Here is a 12,639-nt window from a genome sequence, read left to right as displayed (position 1 = left end):
TGAGGCTGGTAAGACGTATTTTGCTCTATAATTCCCTGGATCTGTTGCTAAGCCACGTTTGTGAAGGGGAATAACTATTGCTGTTCTCCATTCTGCAGGAACAAAGCCAGTGGTTAGGCTGTGATTGAACAGGGTCTTTAATGGTGATGCTAGTTCACATTTTAGTTTGTTTAGAAGACAGCCTGGGATGCCGTCTGGTCCCACAGAGGCTGTGTTTTTTGCCTTAGAGAAGGCTTTAATCACCTGCTCTTTGGATATGTATAGTAGGAGGAGTTGGGAAAGGTTTGTGATAAGTTTTGAGGGGATAAGGGAGTCAGATTTTTATGAAATCTTTCTACTGACAGGTTTGCTATCACTGTGGGATCAGTGTGTGTGTGATACCGTTAGTCACTAGTTAGGCACATGCTTGCGTCCTACCTTTTAGGCTATGTACATAGCTGTAAAAGGTCTTATGGTTATCCTTGGCTGTGATTGCTAAATTTTTCTCAAAGTTACCCTTAGAGGATTTGACATGGTGTCTTATTTTCCTGTTGGGGAGGGTGCTTTTCCATTGTTGGGGCCTCACCTTAGTTTTCTTAGACAGCAACTTTTGCATTTGTTGTAAAGTTTGTTGATGCTGGATGTCCACTAGGGTGACTTGATTTTACTTGGATCTCTGGCTTTGATTCTATCTCTGGAACAGCCAAGTCTATACACTTACACAAGTGATTATACAGGACTTTAGTGTAAGCTTTGGTGTAGTTACCACTTCCAGCTGGGAGTGGGGCTTGGAAGACATTTATACCTTCCCCTAGGAGGGTATAGTTTGTTTTGGTGAAGTTTTTTAGTCTGGCTTCGCCCTTTGTGAGTTCTGGTGTTAGTACTAGTTCAAAGGTGACTGATTTGTTGTCAGATTTCACTAATAATATCCTGACAGTTGTGGTGGTGCATCTGTTTGTCATGTTAGTGAGGACTAGATTTAGTGTGTTTCTTCCCCTTGTTGGGGTTTGAAGAATTTGTTCCAGGGCATTTGAGTTAACAAACTCAAGGAACTTTTGCACTAGTGAGTTAAGGCTAGAGTAGGTTTCTCAGTTGATGGTGGGATAATTGAAATCTCCCATGACCAGAGTGTTTGGCAATATTTGAATTGACTCCATTTTGGTCAAGTAGGCCTCGCGCACATCATGATCCATGGAGGGCGATCTATAGCTAGCTATAACTTGAATTGGGGTTTTACGCACAGTAATCTGAACTTAGAGTAACTCCATGGAGTAGTCAAATCTAACTAGTCAGAAGGTGAATTTATTTTATTTTACATTTTTTTCCGGGAAAGTCCAATTGGGCCAAAGACCCATTTTCACTGGAGGGCCGGGGAGAGGAGTTGCGTACAGTGACTTGCAAACAACCATATTAAACAGTAACATTTCAGGTAAATGCAGTACTTTAACAGATGAAGTAGAAATTTGCATAATGTAGGATACAAGCATATAAATGAAACTGACAATGTTTAAGCAGTAACAAGACAGTAATATTTCTAGAAAATGCAGTAATTTAGCATAGGTGGTAAACAAATACATGAAAGAGTAAGGAGAAAAAACAGCAGTGCTTTAGGCTTGACATAGGTAAAGGGCAAGATATGGAAGATAGAAACACCTCCTCCTTTGGTTCTCACACATTTGTTTTGCAGTCTGTAGGTGTGGAAGACATTGTAGTCTTGCACGGCTGGGGTAGTCTCTGAGGCTTTGAACCATGTTTCAGTGACTGCACAAACATCTATATCTTCCAGTGATAGAAGTGCTTCCAGGGTATGCAGTTTTTGGTTTAAGCTCCTAACATTTAGCAGTATAACCCTTATTTTGTTATGGTTGGCAATTTTCAAGTCAGCAATTTTGTTTTTGAGACCTTGCCTAAAAAAGGCATTATGGGGAGGCAAGAGCCTTTGCCAGCAGCCAAACGCCTAATAGTGCCAGGTGCAAACTGTCTCTGACAAAGCAGCGAGGTTTGTTGACCATGTCATCCTACGCTGACACTGGATCCCCTTTGAATGTCACCAAATACTAAGCCAATTATTGAAATCAATCATTTTTTTGTTTATACTGTGGCATCATTCTATGTTAGGTAATATGTTGCTCAGGGCTAGGACATACCTACCTGGGACACATACTCGGAGAGCTCAATCATGTCTCTCTTCATATAGTCCAGTGAGGTACATCTTAGGTAATTCACTCCAACATGAGCTATGACAGAGTTATAATGGTACTTGTTGCCTAGAGACCTGAGTGCATGCATGATCTGATGAATCCTGACATCGGACAGGTAGCTGACTGTGACTTTCTCCTTATCTAACTTGGTGAGTGGGACATCTGTGTGTATCACTATGGAGTCTCCACTGACAAGAACATTTTGTTTTTGAGTATTAATGCCTTAAGGGCTTGGTAGGTGAGACACTGGTGTTGCTATGCGTCTAGCATGCTGTGGGAACTGTGTTGTCGTAGCAGTCTTTTGTTTTGGAGGTCTTTGGTGTTTTGGTAAGTTTTTTGAGAGAACCTCCACATTTGTTCATTTCTGCATTGGATCCATACTATGTGTATGAGCAGTGGTACTATGTGCATAAGTAGTGGTGGTTGAGTTGATAGCCTTTTCAGTGTTACTGTTTTGAGTGTGAGAGAGCAGGGATTCAAGATTCTTGGTGTAGATACATCTCTTGCACTTTGTACTAGAGTGAGTTATTAGTAGAAGGTTGTCAGTGTACATGAGGCAGTTGCTTCGCTGCCTCAGGAGGCTCAAGTCAACAAGGCTGGCAGGAGAAACAAGGGTAGTCCAACTGTCCATAATGCTAGGTTTGAAGAACTGTTAACACAAAGGGGATGCTTTCAGGGCTGATCTAGGAGGTGCACTGTAGATAGGGTATTTCTGCTGGGGTTTTTGGCTGGTGATTTAATAGGTCACAGCTCACTAGCAATATTTCTGAGACCAGACATGTACTAAAGTTGAGAACTACACTAATGTACTACAACTGTATCCAAGGGAAAAATTGTCAAAATTATCTGTCCGGCTATGGAGCACAATTGCATGGTGGTGAGTGGTGCTGCACAACATGCTAAGAAGCAGAAATCCGCTCAAACACAGGACGTAAATACTAGAAGCTAAAAATTAAAAAAAAAACTTTTAAAAACTCAAAAGAACCAATGAGGGTGCTTAGTCCAAGCCCTCGACCAATTACCCTTTACCAGACAGGTTCCAGTCAGCACACTCCTCTCACAAAGGTGCAGAAGAGCCCATTTTAATCAAAGATGGCATGGAAAATGTACTCAAAATACAACAGCCACTAGAAACAGACCCATATGCAGGAAAACTGTATCTGAACTACACTGCAGCCAATAGCTACACTAATTTAGGTGAGAAACAGTAAAAAAATTTTTAAACAGCAGAAAAACAGCAAGGAGACACTAAAAAATATTTTAAACAGCAAACAAATCAGTTATTTAAAACACTGCTTGGCGGAAAAACAGAACAAACCAGACAGATGCTTTGCAAACAGTAAAAAATAGCAACAATTACTTTGTAAACAGTGAAAAATAGTAAAAAAAAAGTTTTGCAAACAGTGAAAACAGCAACAGAATATGATTTAATGGACACAATGCAGCAGACAAATGCAGTACAAACAGTGCAGTTTAGTTTACAGTATTAAAATACAGTGTTAAATAAGCAGACCACAATAAAAAGTGCAGTCAATAGTATAATCAAGCAAAAAAAAGGCAACTTATGTTCTAGTCATCTGGTATATCAGCTCAGAGTTGTGGCTGGTAGCCCACCTCAGTTGAGCTCAGTTCAGGCAAGCCCACTACATGATAGAGTAAGCAGTTTTGTTGTCCAGGGGATATTGTAGGGCAATCTCTGCTACCTTATGTTGAGAAGAAAAAGATGAAGTGGTACTGGTACCCTGGACCAAAACTAGGTTACCTGTAACCCCATGCCAATCTCCAAAATCAAGACCCCACTACTCAAAGTTGACGAGCAAAAAAAAAAAAAAAAAAGCTGATCACCAAGCTGATTGCTAAAACTGTAACGTGAAGATTACTAGAATTACTAAAATGCACACTCGCCTTAGGTTAAGTGCTTCAGTTAAGCCATAAATGCAGCATTGGCATCCAGCTATCAGTGCAGATATTGAACTCCCACAACATCAGCACCCGCTGATCATTCCACTTATAGTTTGTACCTGAGGCAACCTCCCCATTTCCTACCCTTATTATGGCCCTGTTGGTATTTTTTTATATTGTCACACAAGGTATACCAAGTGCAGCCCCCTAGGAGAAGGTCCCAGGGTAGACCTAGGATAGGTTTGAAGAATTTTATCTCTCATCTAACTTGAGAATGACTTGAGATCTTACAGGATCTGCTGGAAATTGTTGCTGGTGATTAGGAAGTCTGGTCTACCATCACAGCCTTCACCAGTGCAAGACGTTTAGAAAAATTATGATGATTGATGATCATAATCATGATTATATTAGAAAAGGCTATTAGACAAAAGCTATATTTGTGGCAATTTAAAGTGATACTCCCACAAAACACCAAAATTGCATCACCTGTCTTATTGCTGTCATTAACAGAAAAATATACTTGATATAATTCTCAAAATGAAGGATTAGAATGCAAAGCACATACTCATACTTTTTAAGTGCTTCCATTCTTGTACCATCTCCTGCATTATGTTCAGGCACCTGCCTAACTGTCCTTGACATGCATGCCAAGTCCTTGAAAAATAAGCACTGTCATTCATCTGAAGAGAAAATTCTATCATAAGGTTGCTCAGTATGAGTCTGAGGAACAATATTTCATATCCAGATAACTCCTCCAATTGGAATACTAAGCCTCAGAAATATAAATTATTATAGATGCTACAGGGTGGGAGGAAATATAACCTGTAGAATATATGAGAATGCTTGTTTTAACAACATTCCTGCCTGTATTTCTGAGTTTTTTGCACTTTTAAAGTAGTAGTTAACTGGTAGGCTACACACTCAAGTGCGCTAGCCGAATTAAAGCAATTACTGTGTTTCTGTACCTAATTTCTGCTACTTTGTAAAAAAAAATAAAAAAAAAAAATATATCCTTGTTTCCCGTCTTTACTGAACTAGAATAGTCCAGTCTTCAGGTATTGCTGATCTCTGGGCTGTGTCATAGTTCCTGTGTTGCCCATATCCTTATTTGGATAGGAGGAAGCTTCTTTGTTCACCAGTGAGAGTGGGGAGCTCTGAGCAGCCTATCAGTCCCTTGAGGAGTGGTTCCAGCCCAGTGACTTGTAGCTTATTGGCCGTTTTGGGCCATTTCCTATCTCTTTCTAACCCCCTGCTTTAAAGCCAGCTTTAGCGCGCTTTTGCGCTTGTAATTTAAAGTTTGTCCTGTTTGTTGCATTTACCTGTTGAGGCTACACACTCAAGTGCGCTAGCCTGTGTTACATATTTATTGCATTTTCCTGCTGTTTGTTGCAAAAAAAAAAGAAAAAAAAACAAAAAAATTATCCTTGTTTTTGGCCAATTTCTAGCTCTTTCAAGTCCCCCTGTATAAAACCCGCTTTGACGCATTTTTTGCGCTTGTTACTACTCAGCCAAGCTCCTCGTGGTCCTGCAGAGTGGTGCTAGCAGCAGAGAGGCTAAAAGAGCGACTTCTAACCTAATAAAAGTGTTTTTTTTCCTGCTACTACCTGGGTGACTGTCTGATTTATCTAAACTGCAAGTATTTCTGCTTCTTGAACTGTTTTAAACTGTTTAAAGTTGTTTTTGCACCTGCACTTTTAAAGTTTGTCCTGTTTGTTGCATTTACCTGTTGAGGCTACACACTCAAGTGCGCTAGCCTGTGTTACATATTTATTGCATTTTCCTGCTGCTTGTTGCAAAAAAGAAAAAAAACAAAAACATTATCCTTGTTTCCCATCTTTCCTGACCTAGAGTAGTCCAAATACAGGCTTTGCTGTATTCTGGACTTTTGGAAAGTTCCTGTGTTGCCCATTTCCTTTCTTGGATAAAGGGAGGCTTCTTTGTTCACCAGTGGCAGTGGGGAGCTTAGAGCAGCCTATCTATCCCTGGAGGAGTGTTCTCAGCACAAGAATCTGGTAGTTTATTGTGCATTTTGGGCCAATTTCTAGCTCTTTCAAGTCCCCCTGTATAAAACCCGCTTTGGCGGGGCTTTGCGCGATTTTGCACATAGCGCAGCATCTGGCAGCTCCGCTTAATTGGGTTTAAACCATTCTCGGCTCCACAAAGTCTGCTCTTCACTTTTTCCCTTAGAACTGATCTAGTTCTCATAATAAACACCCTATTCCTACTCTAAAGCCTGGCACTTGCTCACTAAAGCAATTATATAAGTCAGCACTAAAAAATTAAAAGCACTACACCCTCACAAACTCCCCTTGAGTACCTTGTTATAAAGGAATTCCCAATACTATTCTAGCATGTCCAAAGGTCAGTTGTCAATCTCCTCTCCGGTCCAGCTGGTGAATCTGGGAATCTTGAGGCAATGTTACAACTGCCTCATGTACACAGACAACCCTCTCCTCCTCCCAACAAATTCCATCACATGTGAGAGATGCAACCATATAGCCAAACTGGAGGCTAAGCTCTCTCAACTCAGTACTGGCGTAACCAGTCAGGAGGAGAAGGAAACCACACTCACTACAATTCCAGTCTCACATAGACCTACCACAACAGCAAACCAAACACATAAACACACAAAAACATACTCGGAGGCTCTAAATAAAAATCTGCCTAAGCAGCAGAGACCTCCAAAGCAGACACCCAAGCAACCACTACCCCAAAACAAAACACATGCAACACATAGCTCACAAAGCCAGTGTGCCGAACAGTCACTGCCCTTAAGGCTAAACAACACACCTGATACACTTGTAATAGGTGACTCTATCGCTGGCACACTGACGTCCCGCTCACCAGGCTGAACAAGGAGAAGGTCAAGGTGAGCTGCCTGTCAGGCACTAGGATCCGCCACATAACACAAGCACTCAGGTCACTCCAAGGCAAGTACAAATATGACTCAGTCATTGTCCATGCTGGTGTGAATGACCTGAGACGTACCTCCCTGGACTACATGAAAAGAGACATAGAGGAGCTCTCTGAGCATGTAGCCCAGGCCGGTATGGCCCTGACCTTGAGTAGCATCTTACCCTCACCAAGAATGATGCCACAATATGAAGACAAGATGATCAATTTCAACAATTGGCTTAAGTATTGGTGTCATTCAAAGGGGATCCAATGCCTGTCAGCCTGGGATGACATGCTCGACAAGCTACGATGCTTCGCTAGGGACGGCGTGCACCTGTCACCCCTGAGCTTTCGGATATTGGCAAAGGCTCTTGCCACCCCCATAGTGCCTTTTTTAGGCAAGGCTCAAAAGACAAACCCACCTCCATAGGTATCACAAGGGATAAGAAACTAAGAGTAATGCTACTCAACGCCAGAAGTCTAAACCTCAAGATGCATGCACTCGAAACTCTCCTCAGCATGGAGAACATTGATATCTGTGCAGTAACAGAAACCTGGTTCAAGGCTCCCGAGAGCACTCCAGCACTACCAGGTTATACCTCATACCATGCTTTTCGGCCCCAAAACTTGGACCAAACCACAAAAGGAGGGGGAGTATCAATATTCGTCAAAGATACCCACACCTCCAGGTTGGTGGCACAGCATGAAGCATCAGAGACTATCCATGTGCAACTAGCAGTGGGTAAAACTGCCTTCCAGTTTATAGCCTGCTACAGACCACCCTCCCAAACCCAGGAACCCCACTCGGCCTTCCTGAGAACACTGGCAAATATGAAGGTCTCTCCAAACATCATTTTATTGGGCAACTTCAACTACCCAAACATAGACTGGGAGCATTACTCTAGCTCCAACACCCTAGCACAAAGGTTCCTAGAATTTATAAACTCAAATGCTATGGAACAACTTGTTACCACTCCCACAAAAGGGGAAAACATACTGGAACTGATCATCACCAACATGGGGGCTCTATGCTCCAGACCAGAAGTGTATCCCTCACTGGTAAGATCAGACCATTAAACTAATCTCACTGGATATTCACATCCCGACCCCACCCCCTGCCCAGAAAACCACAGTGAAAAACTTCTCTAAAGCAAATTTCACACTTCTCAAAACCGAGGGGGAATCCTTCAAAGCCCCCGGGCCTGTGGAAAATATGTCCCAGACCGCAGAATCCTTTATAAACGCATTCTATGAACACCTTCAGGAATGCATGGATCATGCAATCTCAAATAAAACCAAGACCCAATCCTCCAAAGGCAGGCATCCTGTCTGTTGGACCCCAGCCATAAACAAACTATACAATAGAAGGAGGAAGCTACTACACGATAGAGCAAAATCCCAAAAAGGGAAGGCATCTTTGATCACTATTAGCAAAAAACTACAGGCACTCATAAAATTGTTTAAGGCCAGCTTCGAGAGAAAAATTGCACAGGACACTAAGGATAATCACAAGGCTTTCTTTAGTTATGTTAGGAACGTGGATGGGAATTCCCAGATATGCTCAGAATTAGTCCAAAATGACAAAAAATACACTGAACCCACAGACATTGCCAACATCCTAGCTGACAGGTTCAGCGCAAACTTCTCCCCCCTCCCCACCAAAAGGGCAAATATCTATCCCAGCAGAGTGATGCCCCCCTGACATCTCAGATGCTCAGGTAAGAGCCGCCCACTCCAAAGCAAAAAACACAGCATCAATGGGACCAGACGGTGTCCCGGGCTGCATCCTACATGAACTCCAAGAAGAGCTAAACCCAAACATAAAACTACTGTTCACTCTCAGCCTTACTACAGGATATGTACCCAAAGAGTGGCGTACAGCAACAGAGGTCCCTCTCCACAAAGGTGGTGCCTCAACGGATCCTGGAAACTATCGCCCCATAAGCCTGACTAGCTTGGTCTGCAAAGCTATGGAAAGGATCATCATGGACCTCATAAATAAAGATATTGAGGACCTACAGACACTGGATCCTACCCAGTTCGGCTTTGTTAAGGGCAGATCCTGCCTCTTAAACCTGGTTGATTTCTTTGAAACAGTCACCAAGGCCATTGACGAGGGGAAGGTGGTCCACACAGCCTACCTGGACCTCGCAAAAGCCTTCGATATAATACCCCACTCTGCCGTTATAGATAAGCTCACCAGCTTAAATATAAACCCCTATGTCACTAGATGGGTTGCAAACTGGCTCAAGGACAGAACCCACATGGTTAGAATTGCTGGAGCCATGTCTGACTCCAAACCAGTTACAAGTGGCATCCCACAAGGCTCAGTCCTGGGACCTCTCTTGTTCGGTATATATTTCTCGGAGGTACAGGCCAACATGGGAGGACTGTGGCTGACCAAGTTCGCAGATGACTGCAAACTAGGTGCCATAATCGACTCTCCAGCCGACACAAGCATCCTACAAAAGGGCCTCATAGAAACAGACAAATGGTACCAGAGCCATGGCCTCAAGCTAAACGCCAAAAAGTGTATAGTCATCCCCTTTGGCAAAAACAAAGTGCCCACAAATTACCACATAGGTGGTAATCCATTAAGTACCGAAGAAGTAATTAGGGACCTGGGGACCCAAGTTGATAGCAATCTCTCATTTGAAAACCACGTGGCCAAAGTGGTTAGAAAAACATTTTATATAGCCCACCTAATCATGAAGGGATTCACATCTAGATCAGGGGAGGTCATCGTGCCTCTTTACTCATCCCTCATCAGGCCCATAATTGAGTACAATGCCCCTTTTGGGATGTACCTTACCAGACACCTGCAGCAACTGGAAAGACCCCCAAAAGTACCTCACCAACAGGATCAAAGGGATCAAACAGATGCCATATGCTGCCCGGTTAAAGAAACTCCAGCTCTACTCAGTGGCATATCACCTGCTCAGAGGCGATCTGTGCCTGACGTATAAAGCCATGTCCAACCCGGAATTAATGGACATGCTGCACCTCAGAAAATCCAAATCCCATCAAGCTACTGGCTCGAGACTTGAACCTCAGCACTGAAATAAATAGGACATGCTGGAGGGACAGATTCATAACCCAGAGGCTCCCTTCACTCTGGAATAAAATCCCAGTCCAGGTTAGGCAGAGTCCCTCATTGACTCTCTTCAAGAGGAATCTTGATGAGTGGATGGGAGATCGTAGGTTTACCCCGGGTATCACTTCTGTGTCACTGTTAGACAGAGGCACAGTATACTAACCTCGAAAAAGGGCATAGCAAAATTAATTTAAAATGGGTGGCGAAAGCCAAACACACTCTGGCTAGGCTTATAAATGCCCTAGGGCAGATAGCCTAGTATGAACCTATGAACCTATGAACAAATAGGTCAATACAGTAAAGCCAAAAGTGTACTTCCTCCATTCCTTGCCACACAGTCATCTGGTACACATATTATCTAGCTTCTCTGGCTCTTACAGGACACTCACCTTCTTTCCAGACAATGCAGTTAAAATCTCTCATCCATATGCAATTAGCTCTGGAAGAAAAACTGTTTCATCTTATTAAACAAAGGAATATGCGCAAGTACAGCATTGGCTACATGTATATTTTTTCAATGTAGAAAACTGCAAACACTTTGTAAATATAAGCACTAAACCCCTATATCCATTGATAATTCAATAATCCTTCACCTGAATAATAGTCCCTTTCAATAAAACAAGCAGTGCCTAAACACGTGTCCTGACTCACATTCCCTAGTACTATTCCCCACAAACACCTTTAGTCCACTTAAGTTCTGATCCATACCTTGCACAAGCTGTGATCTTGTATCAGAACTATGCCATGTTCATCTTGCAATGATGTAAATATTATAGTGTTTCTTTTGCATTTACATTGCAATCCATTCACATTTCCTAATAAGATTTTCTGCACCATTCTAGAAGTTTTGTTTGAATTTCTCTGTCTAATTTGTACCTAGCTTTCTCCTTTAACATGTATCCTTACCCTGCCTCTCTCCAGTGGAGCCATAAGGATCATTTATATATACCTGTGAGCTCTGTACCTGCCTCCCTTTCATTACTGTCTAAGCCTTCCAGTAGTGTCAGTAAAGTAAATGTATTTTAAGTCACAGCTAGACACTGTGTTAACATATGTCAGGCACAGCCTCAGTAGAAGCTACCACTAAAGTCCTCAATGGCAGCCTTCTGGAGAAAGGCAAAGTTTCTGCATTTGCCAAATGAATAAGCATTTTAAGAGACTACTGTGAAAAGAGAGCACCAGCTGATACCTCCAAAACACAATACACAATATGAGCTCTGTAGCACATTACATAATGAGGACATAGTACTGAAGGAGCATTTTTTTTAGGTATTTCAGTTTGCTACAAACAGAGTATTTTGGTTCTAAGCCTACCATAAACATAACATTTCGGCCTTGAGCAGTCTTTACTTATGCGCCCTTTCAGCACACCGGAGGCAACATTATGGCATTCTTAGGCAGTATACTACCCCACCCACATTCAAACTAATTACTAGATAGATTCAACAACAGTCTAAATATCATGTCAGCAACTACTGTGCAGCTGTCTGTTCAGGCTGTCAAATGTCAGCACTTTTTCAAATCTGACTTTAGGAAGGGTTCCCTACTGACTGGTGAATGACAACTGTCAAGTTTCATTGACCACTGTATTTTAGTTGCTGGAACAGAAATCTGTGAAATGAACAGCATGAAGGAAAGGAGGAGGTTCCATAGGAGTGAGGAGGTGGAGATTGTAAGCAAGGAGGAGTCATTAAATGGGAGGATATAAAAGCAGATGAGGAAAAATAATAAGAATAAAAAACAGTCTATTATATGGCACATGCCCACTACAGGAATTTGGGGATTTGATAAGTACAAGCACTGGACAGCTGAACAAGCCACTATATACATGCACTTTGTGGATCACTGCAGTGGTCAAATGACTGCCATACCACTCACCCCTTCCCAAGTTTGCCTCATGTTTTTGTCCTGTCGCACATAAACAATCATGCTAGACACTCCATACTGACACATATGATCCTGTATAGCATGCATGTTGATGGCAAACAGGTAGTACTAGTATGCCTGTAAATAAACTCTTTTCTATTTCTGGATGTTGGTGCAGAAGAGTAATGCTTATGCCTGTGAATGGAATGCACTGACTCCTGCTGTATATAGTTTGGTTCCCTCAGCCTCCATTTTTTAACATCTGTGACTTTAGGAAAAGTCACTTTCAGACAGTGTTCCTGGCTTCAGTCTGTCTAGGTCCTCCCTGGTTAGGAGATGTATTTAAATAAATAAATAAAATATAAATCAAAATTAATAAAATTCCCATAGCTTTTGATATTGTCTGTCTATATGTTTCTCTTCATTGTTTTGCCTTAGCCCAGAATTCATCAGCAAACTAGATGAAAGGCATGCAGGGGATCACCAACTTCTTAGCTCTAGACAGAGACAAAACTCCTAATGTATGCCATTACTGACTGACAGTAATCCTCAGTGATTTACCATACATACTGGTAACATTTTGGAGCATTCAAAATGGATAAGGCTAAGTAGTCATGTGACTCTCACCCAGCACAGTGTTAAGTGACAAAATCATTATACTTACTTACAAGAACAGACCCCCACCATTGGCATGCCCATTCC

Source organism: Protopterus annectens, chromosome 1.part1 (assembly GCF_019279795.1).
Source record: "Protopterus annectens isolate FY-2018-M chromosome 1.part1, PAN1.0, whole genome shotgun sequence".
NCBI lineage: Eukaryota > Metazoa > Chordata > Ceratodontiformes > Protopteridae > Protopterus > Protopterus annectens.
The sequence above is the reverse complement of the archived record's forward strand: the minus strand, read 5'-3'. Positions refer to the sequence as shown.